Source organism: Thalia democratica, chromosome 3 (genome assembly GCF_965202585.1).
Source record: "Thalia democratica chromosome 3, ktThaDemo2.hap1.1, whole genome shotgun sequence".
In the NCBI taxonomy this organism is placed as follows: domain Eukaryota; kingdom Metazoa; phylum Chordata; class Thaliacea; order Salpida; family Salpidae; genus Thalia; species Thalia democratica.
In genome coordinates this window covers 84,621,774-84,644,400 of record NC_139167.1, presented here as the reverse complement: position 1 = coordinate 84,644,400, position 22,627 = coordinate 84,621,774, and positions in this window count along the sequence as shown.

Genomic DNA, 22,627 nt, shown 5'->3' with positions numbered 1-22,627 from the left:
CCTCACATAAAAATAGCTATCAAGATTACACGAGCGTTAAAAATTGCTTGAGTGGACAAAATTGCATGAGTGCACTAAATTGCACAAAAATAAGTTTGCACGAAGATACTTTTGGACGAAAGGTCACTTTTGCACGGAGGCACTTTTGTACGGGTTAAACTTTATTATATTATTTTTAATTGATTTTTTAATTTTTACTTAAATTTTTTTTTTATAGTATTTTTTTACTATCACTTTTACCCATAACTTTTACCATCGGTAATTAAGTAAGTTTTATATTTTCAGTTTTCTTTTATTTTTTTTATACTATCATTACTTTTTTTACTATCTACAACCTCTACACTCTGTCGGTAGCCTTATTTTCTTCTTTTTTTGTATTTATTCTTAATTTTAAAACAAGTTAATTCTATTGATCTGTTACTGTTTACCAAATTACCTAATGTACCAAATAAATAGCTGTTAAAAATCAATCGACTCAAAACAAAATAATAATTTTAAGATATTTTTTTAAGTCATTGTTTGTGTAAAGTTGCAACTCATTTGTCGTTTGATATTATGCTTTTTATTATGTACCAAATGGATATACTTTAAATTTTATATACAGCATTTTTCCTTTTTATTATAAATCATTCTGCCTTGAATATTAACTTACCATGTACAAAACGCTGTCTTAATACTAGTTTCATATTGCAAGGTTTATTAAAAAATTGCGTCAGTACAACGTTACATGTGCTATGCATACTTTTTCAAATAAAAATATTTTTGTGTATGTTAATTAATATTTAAATGAATTTACTTGATACTTAGTTCAATAGGATTAATTAGAGTGGATGTAAATTTTGAGATTTTTTGTTTGATTATTATTTTAGTAAACTTATAACTATGTAGTATAATAAATTAACTTAAAAATAAATCTAACAACTTTAACTAAGCTTAATCATTTTAACCTCACTAATACTTTGTATCATAATTTTAAAACGATTCGATTAATCTATCGAATATTTCAATTGAAAAAAAAATGATAATAATAATAAGCTCAGTGTTTTTTTGGCAAAAAAAATACGTTCTGGCATCTCTGCTTTTATAGTTTTAGTAGTATTTTTTTGGAATTCTTCAAATACCATACTTGCCTATGTGTTATTTATTATTTTAACTAGATAATTATTTCAGCCACAACCTCAGTAACTTACAAACAATCAAATTACGAAGAACTATCATGTAGAATTACTGCATTGACTAAATAAAGTTGCAAAAGTTTGAAGTTTGCTTGGTAAGTTTGATGACCTCACTTAAAATAGTATTACAAATTCCTAGAGTGATAGTAGTAGTTTAATTGAAATTTTCTTAGAATTTCTGAAAAATATTTTTTTAAGTTTGTAACAACAAAATAACACATTCTATTATTTATAAAGACAAAACTTAACGACATTTTAAAGAAATAGTTAAATTAAAAAAAATTTTTAATTAGACACCTTCGAAAATGTATTCTATCAACAGTTAAAAAAAGACAATATTGGTCGTTGTAATGATTCACAAAACTTTACTTTCTGCTTATATACATCAAATACTTTCTTGGTAAGAACTGATACAGCAGAGTCTATAGCTAAGAAAGTGTATGTAGTGTTCGTATTTAAATTAACTACATTAAAATATACATACATGTGTAACAGATACAAGTTTCAAAAGCTTACTTTTAGCTACAATAACTGTCAAAAAACATATTAGATAAGTTATTTGATACTAGTATAGTTCTATGATTGATATCGTAAGTATATGTTTTAATTCGATGAGTTTTAAAATTAAATTTGTAATATCATATGACAATCTGCTATTTGTAAGTGTGCTGTTTGATTAATCAGTAAAGATGAGAGCACTAATACAACAAATATTGCTCATCTGAGAAATTTTATTAGGTTTCTTTTACTAACTTTGACAAATTAAAAGAAAATTCTATGTTTAGTTCCAAAGCAAAGCACAACGATAGGTAAAGACATTTTAAAAGCAAAGGTGCAAAGTACAACGTTTTGTTTCTTATGTTGGTATAAAAAAGAATTATATTTATAAAAACAAGTGTTACAAATAATGTAGCAAAATTAAAACGATACTGTTAAGCTATTTTAAATGTGTTTCAATAAAAAAAAATACATGGTAGACTTTTGTGTCAAATCAAAATTTCATTACTTTACACATAAAAAGTGTGTAAAATTCTCAAACTTAAGGTTTTTCTAGATTTTTTTAAAACTAAACTGTCAAATTTCAAGCTTTTACGGGATTCATTAATTGTTTACACTTATATGTATAAAAACGATATAAAATATTTCATATATTATTTCATATAATATCACCCTATTTCTATATCATAAAATTTAACATATATTTTAAATTCAAACTAACACTTTTTGATTCCCTTTTTTCAGAGAATCCACTTTTTTTTATTTCCATTACAGTTGCTTTGCTTATTGTAGAGATTAATGTTTTTACTAAACTGATTTCAGCCTTTAGAATATTTAAATGTTCAATTAGTAGAAAAGTTAATAAATAAAACTCAAACTAAAGCATCAGGACTAAATTTATCTTTAATATTGAACTTATTGTTTAAATTTAGTTCAAAAATAATCTTTAAAATTTTTATACACTTAAAACTTTCGTGCAGCCTTAAAATAGTTTTGTGCATCCTGGAAATTTTGTGTACTACAAAAAAAAAATTTGTGTACACTAGTGTGCACCAGCGTACACCTTGAAAACCACTCTTTTAGAGTATTAGTTAATATGATATATAAAGTCAAAAATACATTTAAAAAGTGTTAGATGATTAGATATTTGTAGATTAATTACATATTATTTTTATTAAATGTTTTAATCATGTAAAGTGTATTGTAAAAATTTTTTAATTAAAACCTTTTCTTGCTAATGCTCTAAGTCAGTTTTAAATTATTAATTTTATTAAACAGTAATAAGACATAATACTAAGTATAGATACTAACTGTTAAATGTATACAAAGATTTAAAAACTTAAATTTAAGAAAACAAATTCAAAATATATCATTTATTTAGCTCGTGAAGTTTTAATTTGATAAAAATAAAATGTTCTGCAAATTTTAAGTTTAGTTAAAATAATACTTAGTTCTATAATTTAACTACTTGTAAGTAGTTTTAAACTAATAATGCCACTTTTTTTTTGTTTATGAATATATAGTTAAATCATAACCTGAAGCAACAAACAAGAGTTTGTGATATTTTTTTGTAACGTTTCTAAAATATTTTTTTTTTTTAATTTTTTATTCATATAGTATATTATAAACTTTTTTAAATAAAATCGCGTCGATTAAATTATACTTATTAAGTATCTTAAAAAAAACAAACAAAAAACAATACATTAATATAATATTTAAATAAAGTATCTTTATAGATCTGGTGAAGCTTTAATTTTTCAAAGTTTTTCTCAATTTAGTAAGGCGGTTTTCTATTTAGTAAGTGAAATAATAAAAGGTCTTAAACATGCTGTAGAGAGGAAAATTTAAAACTTAGTTGGACATAGTAAACTATTTTTAAACTGAGTACGCCAATGACTCTCCCTGGTATATTAAAATTAATCATTGCATTTAGCAAACCTAGTGGTTAGTGTTACACAATTAATTAATTATTTTAGTCGCTTATTAAGTGACTTAAAAACTAGTACAAGAAGGTTATCCCTAATTATTACTTAAAATTGTATAAATTAACTAAAGTGTTTTTAAAGTTTGCGTGAGTGAGCTAAATGACGTCAAATGTTAGTTTTTACAAACAAATTTAAGTTTAAAATTTAACTTTTAACTAACTTTAGATATATTTTATTTTAAAACTAATTAAATTTTAAAGTATAACTGATGATCCATTTATAAGCTTTAAAATTGAACAAAAACATTTTTTTTAATTACAAGTATAATGACTATAAAACAATTTTTCTGTTTTGTGTATAAGAATAAATTTGTTATAATAACTTAAATAAAGACTAAAAAGAACATTTTGTATGATAATAAAAGGTTAATTTAGAACACACATCAATACTAATTTTATTTTAGAAAATTTCATATTAATATAGTGTCATATCTTTAACAGCACATTTGTTAGAAACTATACTATATAATGTATAGTTTGAAGAAAGTAAATAATAGCTTTCAGCGGCTATAGGTGTAAACTGCATTGTTGTTTGTTTTTTAGTTTTGATTTACATTTACTTTTAATTTTATTATTTTAAATTTTGAAAAATTTGAATTATTTTAAAATAACTTGTTAATTAGTAATTAATTTAGTTTTTTTCTGATTTTTTAAAGAATTTTCTCAAATTCTTTTTTATTTAGGTTTGTATTAACCACTTATAAATTTAAAATCTAATAGAAAATTAGAGGTGAATTTAAATTGTGTACAGTATTTTAAACACGGTTATTCTGTTTTTTTTTTATAATGTTTAAACCGTTCAATTGACTTAGCTTGTACACACATAGGCGTATCATCAAAAAAAGTAAATTTTTAATTCAAAAAAGCCTAAAGTTTAAGTACCCTTTTAATGTATAATACTATAGAGATTTTACTAAATGCTATAAATTTCAGAATAATCAAATATCTTTCCTTCAAAAACAATAAAGCAAAACAAATTAGTAATTCGAAGATAACTGCTGAAAAAGTACTATTAATTGTGTGTTTTACTTTATTTTCTAGGATTTTGTCTTCATTACATAAATAGAAAAGTCTGAAGTGAAATGGAAAACTTTATTTCCGTCTTGTTTTTAGGACTAGTGATTTTTACGATGGTCTTTTTAATCGTTTTATTAATTATATCCGCTGGGTGACCTAATGATCTAAACATACTACTACCATTTTCATTTTCTTTATTTAGTTTGAATTTTGAGCAGGTTTCATACGCTAAAAAAACTAAGCACGAGAAAAGATTTACTTTTTGAAAAGTAGGATATCTATTTATCGATATAAAAACATTTAAAGTAAACAAAAAAAAATTTTAATTACAAGTATAATGGCTATATGAAAATTTAAATATTTTGTTTATAAGGATTAATAAGTTATAATAACTTAAATAAAGACTAAACAGAACATTATGTATGATAATAAAAAGTAAATTTAGAAATTACATCAACACTGATTTTATTTTAGAAACTTTCATAGTAATGAATTGTCATATCCTTTACTAGCACACGTGTTAAAAATTTTACTATATAATGTAGATTTCAAGTTTGAAGAATGTAAATAATAGCTTTCAGCGGCTATAGGTGTAATCAAATTTTGAAAAATGTGAATTATTTTACAATAATTTTGTTAATTAGTGATTAAATAGTTTTCTTCAGATTTTCAAAGTATTTTCTCAAAGTATTTTTTATTTAGGTTTGTTTTAAGCACTTATAAATTTCAAATCTAATAGAAAATTAGAGGTGAATTTAAATTCTATTTAGTATTTTAAACACAGTTATTCTGTTTTGTTATAATATTTTAACCGTTCAATTAACTTAGCTTGTACACACATAGGCGTATCATCACTGAAAAAAATAAGTCTTTTATTTAAAAAAGCTCTAAAGTTTAAGTACCCTTTTAATGTATACATATACTATAAAAATTTTATTAAATGCTATAAACTTCAGTAAAAACAAAAATCTTTCCTTCAAAAACAATAAAGCAAAATAAATTAGTAATTTGAAGATAACTGCTGAAAAAGTACTATTGATTGTGTGTTTTACTTTATTTTCTAGGATTTTAGTTTAATTACATAAATAGAAAAGTCTTAAGTGCACAGGGCAACTTTGTTTTGGTCTTGTTTTTAGGACTAGTGATTTTTACGATGGTTTTGTCAATCGTTTTATTGATTATATCCGCATGGTAACCTAATGATCTGAACATACTACTAACATTTTAATTTCCTTTATTTAGTTTGACTTTTGAGCAGATTTTATAAGCTAAAACAACCTAAGCACGAGAAAAGATTTACTTTTTGAGAAGTAGGATAGAAGGACTTCCATGGGATGTATTAGCCAACACATGCTTGCTTTAAATGTATGGATGTAATGTAAGAAATTGATGTTCGTTGTAATGACACCTCTAGAAAAGGTAAACACTTGTCGTCTTCATTTTCACGAGTAAATTTAAGTTTGGGTATAGGTTAGGAATTGTATCAAATAAAAATTCTAAGTTGTAGCCTTTTTTGTTTGAGATAGAAGTATCATCTACATATCTAATATAATTTAACGATTTATCTATATACTTAAATAAATAGATTGAAAGTACCCGATAAAATGTTAGCTAATGCAGGACCCAAAAGACTCCCTTTGAAGACAAAATCAATTCGTCTATAAATAAAATTGTTAAATCTAAATTCAACATTCTTGACAGCCATATATAGCATGCTTTTAACATCAGTTCAGGCATGAAAGATATTGAGAATTTAATTATTAATAATAAGTGTTTCAAACTCTTAAATAATTGAATTTTGTTTGTTTCTTTAAACTCAAAGTTGTAAAACAAACGCTTTGTTTTAAGTTGAAGCAAAGTGTTTTATGGATTAGGTATAAAACATTAAGTATTGTATAGGTTAGATATAAGCCTAAATATTATTACTGCAAGTGTATAAATACTAATTCTCAATTGCAGAAATGTACGTTTTTTTATATTGTCTTCCATGTTTTATTATGTTCATAATAAAATTACTGAAAAATACATAACAGAACTACTTAAACCTGATTTATAGCTTTAATATTACGTCACTATTGAACTGTTCTTTTTAGATTAATTTTATGAAAATAAGTTGTTTTCAGTTGATAAAACCTTCTATAAACTTTCAGATTTTATAACTTTACTTAAAATTTTCTTTCAATCTTGCCTGTGAAAAAAACGAACAACAGACATTAAATTTGTTTGAAAAATTTATGAGAAAAATTAAAAAACTTTTGTTTTGATTTATCAAAACTTTGATAAAATGTGAATTTGCAGTAACGAATTAGCCTATTTTGTTACAAACTAGTTTTAACTCCATGTACATCTTAAAAAATACTAGCATAATAAACAAGCATATACACCAAGGATTTAAGAGTAAATAATCACATACTTACTCGAGCATGATGTTTTAATTTAAAACAAAAATATTTTTTATTCAGTGATCATAATTTACTTTTAGATTTCTTACGAACCTGGCTAAAATTTACTTTAAAATTTATTATTCATTAATTTTATTCATTAACTATTTGTCTAAATAGCTAAACTATCCTTGTCTTATAGCTAGTTTAAATACATTTAATAGTTTTTTTTTAACAAAATATTTCTTTAAAATTAAGTTTTTTTAATATGTTAACAGTGTGTACAAATTTTAGTTAGTCGAGATGAAGACAAAACAATACAATATTATAAACTTTAATTTTTTTGTTATCCTATTTTTTGCTGATGACATAAAACTTGTAATTAAATTATTCTTTCAAAAACGTTGGTAAAAATTGATTTTAAAATAATATAACATTTAAATGTTTAAAGTAACCGGATTATGATTGTTCATCTTAGGCAAATATTTAAAAATATCTAAAGTTTAATAAAAACTAAAATAATCTGAACATTTACAAAATGTTTATAAAAATTAACTTAAGAAACTAAGTACTGTACTAAAATATTCCGACAGAAAAAATTGTGTAAAATACAAAGTTATCGTACATTTAGGCCAGACTTTAGAAAAAACTTCCTAAATTAGGCAATATCGCCCCTTTAGAGGTGATTTTGGCTATCAAGGGCAACTAGTAAAGTCCTGTAAATGAACATGTAAGTACAATATATCAAATTAAGGCTGTTTAAAATCAAGTGTTATACTTTGCGAAGCTTGTATTACCATATACTATGAAACATTTTATTTGGTTTGTGTTTATTATTAACTTATTTATTATATACTTAACACCAAATATTAGTTATTTACTAACTAAAAGCATATACAAGTTTGATATTTGATTGATATCTTATAAAAGTTTTAATGTTTTAATTATAAGTACAAGTAGTATAATAGTTACTTTTTCAGTAAAATTTTGTCGAAGAATTTTAAACTTTTACAGTGAGATTTATGATACATATCTATTATTTTTATCTGTTGAATTAATATAGACAACAATTTGATGTTTCAAAAACTATAGAAGTAGTAAAAATATTTATAAAATTAAAATAAAAGGCTAATTAGATATTTTGTGCGAGTAAAAAGTATTGAGGTTATATTTTTATACCGAGTTACAATTAAACTAAAAAAATACTTTATATACTATGAAAAGAAAAGGAAAACTAATAGTTACTGTTTAAACATTTTTTCTCTTATTTTTGAAAACTGAGGCTTATTATTAAGTTCTGAAGTTTTTGTTCAAGGTTTTAAGTATCTAAGAAAATACAAATTTTGCTTATTGAACGAAAAATAAAAGCGTTCAAATATTTGGTCCTAGGACCTGGTGTACGAAAACACTTTTCAGTTATCGAGTGATACACCAGGATACAGTTTAAAGTCATGTTTAGGACAAATATATGACAGTATGTTTTTTTAATGCTTTATTTTTTTATATTTTCAATCGATGTAAACCAATTTAATTTTACTTATGACTTATTTATTATTAAAAATTGATTGAAAATGTTTTATTTTTTCAGCATTACTAAATAGATAACAAAAAGAGCGCGAGTCTTATTGAAATTCTAGGTGTTTCCCACAATTTGCTGAGTCAGCATAAAATAAAAATAAAATTTAATTTTTTATTAGTTTTTACAATGTTTGGGTAAGGTGGTTAGAGTAAAATAAAAAAAAAATAAAAATTGGTAAAGTGAGTTAAAGTAAAGGATATAAGTGAGAAAAATATTTTATTTTATTTAAGTTGCTGAGTTGAAAAGTATTAGAGGAAACACCTATAAGTTAAAATCGGACTCAACTCATCCTGTATCAAAATGGCTTTTTTTATTTAAAACACGGTAGTTTACATAAAATATGAATATAAAACTTTCAATATTCCAATTACTAATAAGTTTTATTGGTTTTTTATTAATTTTATTGTAGTATTTTGACAGGAATATGTTGAAAAATGCAATTTAACAGAACATACTCATTAAAATAGTACATTACAAGGTAAAAGTGCTAAAAGTAACATCTCAGGAGGTAAAGTTTCCTAAGAATATTTTCTGCAATTAAATAAAGTTGAAGTTTTTAAACAAGTTCTTCAGATAAACTAACTATTTATTTTAAAGACTGTTTATTGTGTAAGTATACCAAAATTAACCATATTTAGTCTATATACTCAGTTAGTTTTTTAAAAAATTAAAAGGTTCATATTCTTGTCAATATGTTTTTTTAAACTATTGTAAAATAAATTAAGTAGAAAAAGAGATGATAATATTTTATATTTTTTCTTAAGACAAGGTGGAATTAATAACTGAAAATTTTTCTAGTAAATAATAGTAAAGAATAATAATATTCACATTTGTAGTTAAACAATCAAGAAGAACAATGATAATTTGCAATTTTTATGTAGAACTTAAGTTTTATGTGCCTACTTAGAGATTACAATACTTTAAGTTTTAGTACAACTCATCTTAAGACAGGTTCTTTTTCTGTTATTTATACTATTCACTCTAGTTTGAATTGGATAATTGTTTTTAAGTCAGGCTTGTATTTATGACAATTATTTTTCTTTTAATTTAGACTAAAAATTTTTTTTTGTTGGAAATATATCTAGTTCATTATTTTTTAACTAGAAAGATTAAGAAAAATATATACATAACTACAAAATTAGTTAAATTAAAAATTAAAGAAATATTTTGGAACTTTTTTTTTCACCTCAAAAACTTTTGAACTACTTAAGTATTTGGAATTTATTAAATCTAAAGCTAGTTTGTAGTTTATTGCATGAATCAGCTTAGTTAAGACCAGGGGTTCCCAAAAATTTTTTAAAAAGACCATTTAAAATAATTTAAAAAAGCTATGGCCCTCTCTAACAACTTTTATCAATAAATCTTTTTTTTTGCTCTTTACCATCAACTCAAAAATCTAGTGTTAGTTTTTAAACTCATGATAAGCCTTTTTGGACCCCTAAATTTCTGTAATGGCCCCCAAGGGAGCCACTTGACCTAGTTTGGGAAACCTTAGTTTATATTTTCTTTAATATGCCAAACCATTTTTAAGAAATCCTTTTTCATTAAATTATGTCTATTTCTGTATTGAATATCATTTTCTCATTATCATTACAATTTTCAAAAGTATAAAAGCCTAGTTAACATTTTTATTGAGGTTTTGGCTTTTGGAATTTTTTTAATTTTAATAATTATTTCGATTGATTCAGGCTAGTTTCTTGTTTTTCTGACCTTTTAAATGAGCATGCTTGGACTCATTTAAGTTTAATAAGTCACTAAACTTAGATATATTAAAATTTTGACTAAATCTGAAAATAAAAAAGCATATTTTTTTTAATTTATGTGGTAAAATGTTTAGTTTAACTTTATATATGCTTGTACATTTTTTAAATTTTAAAAGTTTTGAAAAGTTTATGGAATTTTTCTTGCTAATGAGGTTCAAATTTTCTGGTCTGTTTTTAATAAGCTATATTAAAGGGTTGGTTTACTTTTGACCTATTTTAAGTATTTGGAATTCATTTGAACTCATGCTTGTTTGTTGACTCAGCTTAGCTTAGATCCGGGTTTCCCAAAACTGTTTTATTGCCCCCTTTAAAGAAATTAAAAAAGCTATGGCCTTCTCCAAAAATATTTCCCAAAAAGTCTTTCTATTTTGCTCTTTATCATCAAGTCTAAAAATCTAGTGTTAGTTTTAAAATATGACCTCATGGCAAGCCCCTTTGCTGCTCATGGCTCCCTAAACTTCTAAAATGGCCCCAAAGTGAGCCAATTGGCGTAGTTTTGGAAATCCTAGTTTAGATTTTTTCAATGCTTCAAACCAACTTTTTATAAATACATTCGTTTTATTATGTTTATTTCTGTATTATGTATAATTTTCTTGTTATCAGTACAAAATTTCATAAGTATTAAAACATTTAATTTACAGGTTTTAGCATTAAAAGTTAATTTTATTTTCATTTATTATTTTAGGTTTACTTCGGCTAGTTTCTCGTTTTCAGGTTTTTTTTTTTAATTAGGCCTGCCTAGAGTTATTTAAATTTAATAAGTTACTAAACTTAAAATATATTGAAATGTGGACTATAGAAGTGAATAGTTGAAAAATACCACTGACTGAAACTAAAAATAAAAAAACAGATTTTGTTTAGCTGTTTTATAGAATGTTAAGTTTATTTATATACATGCAACATTTTACTTTTTAAATTTTAACTAGTTCAAAATGTTTACAGAATCATCCTTGCTAATGAGGTTCAAATTTGCTGGTCAGTTTTCAATAAGATATATTAAAGTGTTGTCATCTTACCTGGAAATCTAGAAAAAACTTGGAACTTAATGAATTAGACAAAAACAAACTGGTAATACCTGGAACTTGATAAATTAGGCAAAAATAACCTGGAATTTGAGAAATTTTGAAAAAACTTGGAAAAACCTTGAGTTTAAAACAATTTTTACATTTAAGTAGTAAAATTTGGATTTGAAACAAAAAATCTTTCATAAAGATAAATTTTTTTTGTCATCATAAAAATATTTTTATTAAAAAACAAAACTAAAATATTTTACAGTATTTTTCAATGTTTTATTCTTTTTAACACATTTTCTTATTAATAAATTAACTTAAAATTAAAAATAGACCCAAAAATGTGTACATTCAAAAACGTGTAAAAAATTTAAAAAAAACGAGTGGTAACCCTGTGTTAGTCAAACCTTTGAAATTACTATCAAGTAAGTTTAAAAAATCATACTTTAAAGTGTGTGGGTATTCATTTCAACTTACCTGTTTTTAAAATGCTTTATTTTTCAAATGTTTCTATGTTTTTTTCAAAATCTAAATTAGTTCTTCAAACAAGCTTGTGTACTTGAACATTAAAATGACTTGTAAGCTTTTAAAAGCCAATGTCTTTTTCAAAACAATGTATCATCAAAATTTAAAAGCACATTGCAAACCTGGAGAGGCTTCTAAGTTTACATCAGGGTTTAAATTAATAAACTTTGATAATTAGTTCTTGTGATTTGAAACATTTTATTACTATTTTGAAGGTGCTGCCCACATTCAGCTGCTACATTGGAAGAAAATTTTTGAGAAAACATTAAAAAATTTATTTTACAATCTAATAATTTTTTAGATCTATAAAGTATCTATTTATCATTGCATTACTAAATAGATAACAAAAGTTATGCTGTTTCAAATTGGCTTTTTCATTTAAAACATAGAAGTTTTTAAAAACATTAAAATAAAACTTTCAATATTCCAATTATTACTAAGTTTTGTTAAATATTCATTAAATTTTTTGAGTATTTTGACAGCAAAATGTGGAAAATGCATTTTAGCAGAACATACTCAATTAAATTAATCGAAAGTAACAGTGGTAGAAGTAACATCTCAGGATGTTAAATTTATTTATGATAATTTTCTTAACCATGTAAAGCTCAAGTTTTTACAAATATTTTTTAGTATAACTAGACTATTTGGTTTTTAAACTATATATTGTTTAAATATGTTAAAACTAACAAATTAAGTTTAAGTACTCAGTTAATTTTTTAAATATCAAAACTTATATCTTGTATTTTATTGTCTTGTATATTATATTTTAAATATCTTGTCACTATGTTTTTAAAAACTTAATTAACCTTTTGCAATAAAAAAAAAATTTAAGGGATAAAAGTCATATAGTATTATTATTATTATTATTAATTATTACCAAGTGGTTTTAAATGTTTAGCATGTTTTCATAATTAGAAAAACAATGATTTTTTTTGTAACTTCTGAGTGAATTATTTAGGAAAGCATTGATAATTTACATTTTTTATGTGCGATATAAGTTTCATTATCCTACTTCACTATTACTTTTAAAATTATATATTAGCTTATCTTGAAACAGGTTCTTTCTTATTTTCTACACTACTCAAGTTATCTTTGAATATTGTCTGGTTTATCTCAATGACATTTTTTCTTTAAAGATTTACTGTAATTAAGTCTAGAATTTTTCTTTAAAAATCATTACTAGTGACTTAAGTACAACTATTTTTTACAAAAAAAAAAAACACAACAATAAAATTATTTGAATTGAAACTAAAGGAAATTTTTATAATCTTTTCTTTTCACTAAAAAAATCCAATCTTGTTTAAAGTATTTTTTTAAACATTAAAGCTAATAATAATCGTTTCTGTATCTTTTTCTAGAAAAGTCGCCTGAATTCCAAGTAAAAAATCTGAAAAGTGAATAAATGCTAGTTTTTTTTTAAGTTTAAATACCAAGTATCTGTAAGAGATTTGTTTAGCTAATCCGGCAAGTGTGACTCCTTTTGTTTATGAATTGTTGTTATATGGTTGTTTATCTTTAAATATAGCTTTTTTTTATTGATGAGACTTCAAGCATTCTAGCTTGATAATAATTTTTTAAATTTTTTGAACTTACTGCACATTACAAAGCCAAAGTTAGAAAAATTAAGGCTGACTAGTAAAAATATTTTTTATGAGTTATTATTCTAAAGTAAAAAAATGAGATCTAACAAGCAAGAAAAGCATTAAAATGTTTTTAAAATGTTATTAAGAATTCTGGTGTGACTAAAATAGATTCTGACAAAGTTGTAAAAAAGTGTTAAAAATAAAGGAATTTTAGACATTGATTTTGTACAAAATTTTAGCTTATTGGTGAATGAATATGTATTTGTGTTATGCTTGACTAATCTTAAGCTTTTGTACCAAAAGGTTTTTGAATTAGTCAATTTCAAGTTAAAGTTTTTCCTATACATATTCTTAAAAAAGAGTTTTTATAATAACTTGTTGACAAAATATAAAAATCTGCATTTTTCAACCACTCTGACCCAACAAATGAGAACTTTTTACATTTTATAAAAAGTTATAAAAATGTATATTATATCTAAATATGTTATAATTCTGAAAGGCAATTGAATAAGCAATTATAAATTTTCTACAGTGAAAAAAAAATGTGTTAAAAAACTTAATTAATATTCATTAGTACCTACTGTTTGTTAGATTTTAATAATTTAAACATTGTCTTTAATTACAGTTACCACATAGTATGAATACTCAGGCTAGTTTGAAATAAAGCTTAAAACTCAGGCTCACTTAGGTTTGTTTAAGTTTTTCAAAGGGTAATTAAGGTTAGTTTTGGTTATTTTTTTTTAAATTTCACACTATTTTTTATGGCTTGAATGTTTTAGATTTGAAGTCATTATTTGTTTTTTTTTTTTCTATTTTTATTCCCTTTTCAGCTTTTTCCAGTACTAAGCATATTTTAAAATTACTCAGACAGCTAGTTTACTATTATGCAGGGTAGTGTTCATTAAATCTGTTTTTTATTTTTTATGAGTGGCAAGGTAAATTTAAGAAAACTCACTGAATAGTTAAAATACACTATTTTGTTCTGTTGATTTCTAACTCTTTACTATTTTAAAAGTTAAATATGTGCTGGATTGCCAAAAAAAACTGTAATCCTGGAAAAATTTATAATTAGTTAATTAAGGCAAAAAGTACCTGGAGTTTGATAAATTGAAAAAAACCGAGCGTTTTTACATTTAAAGTAACAAAATTTTTATTAGGTAGGAAAAATATATCCTTATGATAAATATCACTAAAATCGTAAAATTTTTATCAATAAAAAAAGAATATTTGAAGCAGCTTTTCAGTGTTGTTTAAGACATTAGTTCACTTTTGGTTCAATTTTATAAAAATAAACAAAAAAATTGTTTTTGAAAACCTGGAAGAAACTTACATTAAAATTAAGCAACCCTGTATATGTTAAATTTATTGTTATATCCATTTTATGCCATTTAATGACTGTGAGCATTCATATATAAGAATTGATGAAGACCAGGGTTTCCTAAACTTTTTTTTTTTAAATTGCCCCATTTGAAGAAATTAAAAAAGCTATTGCCCTCCTACAATATTTCTTAAAAAATCACAAGTATCTTTTTTTTTGCTCTTCATCATCAACTACAAAAAATCTAAAATTGTGATATTGCCACCCCATGGCCCACCCCTTTGCTGCTCATGACCTTCTAAATATCTATAATTGCCCCCAAGGAAGCCAATGTTAGGAAATCCTTGATTTTATTTTTTTAATATATCTAATCAGTTTATGAATTTTTTTTATTAATTATATTTGTTTCTGTAATGTATATCATCTTCTTAGTTAATAATATTTATTAGGTTTTAATTTTTAAAACTTCTTTATAAATTAAATTATTAATTTTGATCGACTCAGGCTAGTTTAGTGTTTTCAGGTAATTTTTTTCATAATTAGGAGTTCTTGGAGTAATTTAAATTATAAGACTCACTAAGCTTAAAATCTCTGAAAATTTTATTTTTTAAGTTATTAGTTACAAAAGAACATGGACTTAAACTAAAGTAGCAAATATTTTTTGGTTTGTTTTATAGAAGGTCTAATTTATTTATATATATACAAATCTTTATATTTCAAAATTTTATTAGTTTTGTAACAATTTATTTGATTTCTTTTTATAATCAGGTTCAGATTTGCTGTTTAGTTTATAGAAATATATGTTCATCAAAACTTTAAAACCTACAACTAATTAAGCAGAACAGGGTTGCAACTTTACCTGGAATCCTTGAAAAACCTGGAATTTCACAATTTAGGCTAAAAAGACCTTGAAAAACCTGAATTTGGAAAATTTTGAAAAAAAAAACCTAGAAAATCCTGGAATTTTGAACAAAAACCACTAAAAAAGCCTGGAATTTTGACAATTTTCACATGTTTAGCAGAAAAAGTTTTGATTAGACTCAAAAAATCTATCATATAAATATTTTTTTTTTGTCATCATCAAAAAAATTTTCTAAAAAAATTATGTGAAGTAGCTTTACAGTATCTTTATAATGTTTTTATACTATTTAGTACAGTTCTTACCTTCAACTTAACTTAAAACTAAAGCTAGACTCAAAAATATGTACTTTTAAAAACCTGGAAGAAATTAGGAAAACCTGGAAAATATTTTGAAAAAGAAGTGGCAACCCTGTCAGTAAAATAATGCTTTAAATGTGTGGGGATGTTTTAACTTAACCAAATTTAAAATGTTATATTTTTCAAATATTTTTAGGTATTTTGTATAATAAATTAATTTCTCCAAATAAACTTGTTTACTTCAATATTAAAATCATGAATTTTAACCTTTTAAAATTAAGTTGCAGTATGTATTTAAGAAACAGTGTTAAAATAAAATTTATAAACACATAGCAGCAAAATGATTGGAAATTAGATTAAATCTAATGTAAACTAAAACATAGTGTTTAAATTGTAACATTAATTATAAATTTTATGATCTAAATTTTTCAGTAATTGCTTACAAAGTGCTCCCTACGTTAAAATGTTACAATGGAACAAAATTTTTGAGATAAACATTTAAAAATTTATTAAAAAGTAAAATAATTTTTTTAGGATCTGTTAAGTGTCTTTTGCAAAATTGATCTTCAACTCCCTTATCAGGTGTAGCATATACTCCTGAAATTTCCTTGAACTAGTCTAAACCCGCCTCTTTTGGGTAAAGCTCACCATCATGTGTGACTACTAGTTTAGGTTAGGGTTTCCAAAACTCATTTTCATATTTGCCACCTAGATTGGTTGCCCATTTTTAACCCCTTGCGAGTTAGTGCCCTCTGAAAGCCAAAAACGCCCATAAAGAAGCGAAATTGTCAACTTTGGAAAAGTGATGAACCTTAATCGTATTTTTTGCATCAAATTTATTCCCACATTAAAGTTCCACTTTGTATGAAGTGCTCCCCACCAGACATGTTAAAAAGCTCTGCTTTGTTTACTCGAGCGTGAAATTAATAACTCAAAACAAACCAAATTTTATACGCTTCATTGCTGAATTACCATAGTAATAATTAGCATTTTAACAAGTCTGCTCCCCACATAAAAGTGCAATTTTGAATAAATTATTAAAAATTAAAAAAGTTACAGTTTGTATAAAAATGCTCCCCACATTATGATAAAAGTGTGTAACAAAATGATAGCCACATAAAAATAATAGTTTGTCTCAAAATACACCTATATTGAAATAATAGTTTGTATGAATATGATCCCCACATTAAAATAAATATTTGTATCAAAATGATCCCTAGATTGAAGTAATAATTTGTATGAAAATGATCCCCACATTAAAATAATAATTTGTATCAAAATGATCCCCACAATAAAATAATAGTTTGTAGGAAAATTCTCCCCACAATAAAGTGCAGTTTTAAATAAATGTAATTAAAAAATAAGCTACTTTTTATCAAAATACTCCCACATTATGATAGCAGTATGTATAAAAATGTTACCCACATAAAAATGAAAGTTTGTCTCAAAATACTGCCCAAATGAAAATGATAAACTATATAAAATGCTTCCTACATGAAAGTAACAGTTTTTATGAAAATGCTTCCAACATTAAAATGTTGATTTTACTTATTTTTTTCCCTACATTAAAGTTCAATACTAAATAAATTTAATAAAAAATAAATGAAGTGCTAGTTTTTTTTAACTCCCAATATAAAAATGCTAGTCTGTAAGACACTTTCAGTTTGGTAAGAAAAACGTTTAAAATGAAACATTTACGCAAAATTAAATTTCACAAATAAACTACAAAAAGTACTATTAGGAGTTGGTTATTTATCAATATTGTTTTACTTTATTTTATTTTTAACTAAACCTGTACCGAGTTAAAATTAAAGTAGAAAAATGTTTCAATTGATTTTCAGAGCTAGTTTTAAAAACTTGTATATTGATAAAACTTATAAAAATGAAATCTCCAAGATCGATTCGCAGCAATATGACTGAAGGTGAAAAAACGCCAAAGGATGATTTCTTAGATTCAGACTTGGATTTTTTTGCAAAAGAATTAGGCAAGATTTCTGAACGTGCTGCAGCGTTTAAACATACAAACTTTGTATCAGGGTCTTCCAAGTATTTTATTATAATAAGAAAACTCGAAATCTTGACTGAGTATGTTAAAAGTAAATCAAAAGAGTATAGGATCATGGAGATTAAAGAAAAAATTTCTGTCCTTTCTAAAATAGTAGAAAAAGACACGAAATTAAAAGTAACTCTAACTAAAAGTATAAGAGAAGATACAAGACTCATTGCTAATCTCAGAAGAGAGTTGGCTTTACTTAATCAAGATCCAAACGTTGAAGAAAGTACTACAGACGATAATGATGAAGACAGTACTTCAGAAGAAGATAATAATAGTAGCAGTGACAACGATGGTAATGGTGGCGATGATAATAAAGATACTGAAAGCAGCAGTAAGGAAAGCAGTGATGGAGAAGAGGCAAATGGTGTAAAAGAGATAGTTGATAAACAAGGCAAAAAACTTAGCCAATTAACAAATCTGTTGACACCAAAGGAATTCACGTATAAAATTGTTGGTTTTCATGGAGATAACGATGATAGTGATGAAGCAAATAGTGTTAGTGGTGATGATAATGGAGATGGATACGAAGATAATAATATTAGTAGAAGTGATGAAAAGGAAGAAAATAGTGATGATGATGGTAATTTTAATGTTGACGGTTCTAGTGAAAAGGGAAATGATGATTGTGGTAGTAGTGATGACGGTTCTAGTGAAGAAGATAATGATGATGGTATAGATAGAAGTGATGACGACCTTAGTAAAAAAGATAAAGATGACGATAGAGATAGTAGTTGTGAAGGAATTGAAGATAGTTCTACTGATAATAATGACAAAAATGTTATCAGTACCAGTGACAAAGATATAAATAATGATGGAATCGGTAGTGATGGAGATGAAGCAAGTCATACAGATAATGAAAGCCATTATACCGGTAAAGAAAGTAAAACTGATAATAAAGAAGATGATGCTGCCATTGAAAGTAGTGATGGTATTAAACAAGACTTGAAAAATGATGAGAATGACGAATGCCAGAAAGATGAAGGTGACTACAATGACAAAAGTGGTAACAACCATTCTTTAGAAGGAGCTATTGATGTAATAGAAGAACATGTTAGTAAAGAAGGAGATACTTGTTATGTCGATGAGAAGACAAATAACCATCTAGCTTCGATCGATAAAAAATCTGAACTTACATCTGCTACTAAACTCACTGAAGAAGTTTCTTTCACCGAGAACCAATTTACTTCTACTGAAGTTGTAGAAGAGAAGAGTCAAATAGATACAGTTAAAAGGATTGAAAAACAGCAATTGGGTACAGAGGATAAGAAAAAATCAGATGAAAAACATTATGTTCTTGAAGCGAAAAAAGACAAAAAGGTTCAATTTGTAAATCCCGATTCATCATCTGTTCAACCCGAGAAAAAAAAGAATAATGTTTCTGCAGATAAAAATGACAAAGATCAACTTGCCTATTCTGAATCTGATCAACTGAAGAAACAAAAAGTAGTTTATCCTCGCGAGCAACAAATATTTATAGGCAATGTAAATTACTCGTTAACAAAACAAATGGTTGAGGAGCACTTTGGTTAGTACGGCGTTGTTGTTTAAAATTTTTTACAGATATTTTAGAAAATTTATTATTTACATATTGACTGTACAATAGCTTGAAAATATTTACTTATTGTCGGTAAAATCTTTAACACTTTTAAATCTTACGGTTTTAAGTCACATAAAAGTATATTTGAAAAATATTAGAAGGGTTTTTAAATTTTGAAAACTATCTTCTATTTTTAACAGCTTCTTTAGTAGCTTAAAGATTATTACTTGACTTTTAGTTAAGTCTGAGTATTATTTTCACACAGACAAGTATGGAAATGTTGGCCAAGTTATTATAAAGCGCAAATTTAATAAACCAAACTACGGATATGTTTACTTTGAAAGTGTGGAAAGTGTTGAAAATGTTTTTGAGAACTTGGTTAGTATTGTACTATTTATTTACTTATTTTTGTATTTTAACTTATACTTGTAAAATTATACATTAATTTTAGAACATTCATATAGAAAAAATATATTAATGTTAAAAAGCTTTATTAAACTCTTGCTTAAAATTTTTTATAGTAGTCATAGATAAACTTGCACGTAGGACTCTTTCCGTACATCTTGTATATAAGGTAAAACTTAATCTTTTGCTTTAAATAAAACACTTTAAAAATATTTTGCTTAGGAGGAAGCTTGCAAGATTGAAAACTATAAAATTAATATTGAAGCCGTAAGACAGAATACGAACGATAACATGCCAAAAATAGAACATCCACGAAAAACTAACCTTTCGAACAAAGTTAAAAAAGAGACTGAAGCCAACAAACAGACGAAAGGATCGTCAGAAGTGAAAACTAAAATATCACATCAAGTTCAACAAAGAGATTGTCCACAAGTTAACAAGAAAACGAACAATTCTCAAACGAAGACTTCTTGGGCGAATGCTGTTGGCTCTACTTCATCTTTAAAACCAGCTTCAACAATCACACCTTCTACAAACAAATCGAAAGAAGCTCCCGTCAAGCATTATGTTAGTTTTTTATTAGCATCAATTTACTTAAACCATTAAATACAGAATTTTTCTTTCTTTATAACTTGTATGTTTTCTTCTCTTTATTTGACTTTTTATTTTTTATATTCTAGATCACTAATGCTGAGGAAAAGTCACCAATCACTAGTCATTCTCAACACCGTGTGCCGAGGGATAAACCGAAAAACCACAATAAAAACGAACAAAGAAATTCTTCTGACCAGCGTAAAATTTACATCGGAAATCTGAGACATTTCCTCACTGAAAATCAGATTGAGGAACATTTCCAGCACTACGGAAACGTGGAAGACGTTAATATAGTTGATCAGAATGCAAGACACACTAGTTACAGGGGAAAACCGAACTTCGGTTTTGTCACTTTTGAAGATGCTGATTCCGTCAAACAAGTTTTTGATGATTTGGTAAGCTTTTACTAATTTAATATTAATACTTTTATTAAGATCAACTCGGTTTTACAAAAAAAAAAGATTATTTATTCTAAGAAGTGTATAAATATTATGATTACTTTAAATTTATTTTAATATAAGTTTAGCAGACAATATAAATTAAATTTTAATATTTGCAAAGACTAATGCATGATTAATTGAGGAGCACTGCTTTAGAGTGATACACTTTAAACACTTAGTTGATTTACCTTTGTTATTCTTAAACTAACGTTATTAACTTTATCCAGACTAATGCACGGATGATCGGTAGATTTCAAATTAACATCGAGGAGCTGAAGTCTGGAAAAACGAGGGAAGATAAAAGCAATCAGCAGATTAAAAAACGCAAAGAATATGACGATGAAGGATTTGAAAAAGTACAAAGTAGAAGGAGAAAGTAGAAAATAAGCTAATTACGTTCAAATCACAACTAGGAAATTTATTTAGATATATCAAACTATTAGTTTGTTCTCTTATCGTTCAGTTCAAATAAACGTTAGTAAAATTTAATTAAAACGGTTTTTATCTTATAATTATCTTATTTAGTTTAAAAAAAAAACTATGTCTACATAAGAAAAAAAAAGAACTTTGTACATGTTTTATTAATTGCTACGTTATAGCCTCTCTTTTCTTTTTTTTTGTTCTTGACAAAATGTTTTTTAATGCAAGTAGTTCTTAAAATAAGATAAAGGAAGTTTATAAAACCTTTGAGAATTATTTAACGTTTGAACACATAAAGTATTATTGGTAAGATTTGTATAATATGGTGTAGTTCACGATATTTTGATATTATATTTATAATTTTTATACACTAAATAAAAAAATAAATGAAAAAAAAAATATATATAAAATTGGTTAACGTTGTCGATATGACAAAAAATTACGAGTTAGTTCTGTAAATTAAGGTCTTCTACAAACTTAGTTTATAGTCAAAAACAATATTAAAAATTTTAGTTTTTTTATTAATTCAGTAAGTAATCTAAATAAGTTAAATAAAAATCTCTAAACCATCAATTAGTAGATCATATGTAACTTTCGCGTAAGCATATAGCAAAGAACAAAGACGTTGAAATTTAATTAAAGTAATTAGCTATATTTAAGCAATGAAAATACTTACCTTGTACATACTTTAAAACTAAAAAAAACTTTTGAATACAAATTAAACTATATACTACCAGTGATACTAAACTATCTAGTTGACGTTTTAATTCCCCCTTAAGATCTATGAATTGCCAACGGCGTTAATATCTAAAGTTATTAACCAAACGTTTTCTAGGAAAATATCTTGCTTGTACGTATCCCATAAGTAAAATAGTAGTTTTCAGCAATTCATTATGAAATTTTAATTTTTGTATTACTTATTTAGTCTAACTTAAAATTTATTTTTACCGAAAAAATTCTAACCTAGGAGTCCTACCCAGGCATGGTAAAATTTGAATAACACTAATTTCAGCTGTTTTATTGCTATAGTAACCAGAAAGCTAACAACAAAATATAGCTTTTTTTTCTCATACTTTACATTGGATGAAATTACATAAGATAATCTTTATTACTTTTGTTGTTATAAACTTACTTAAATTTAAATGACATAGGTTATAATTTACAATGTACTAAAACAATTTAAA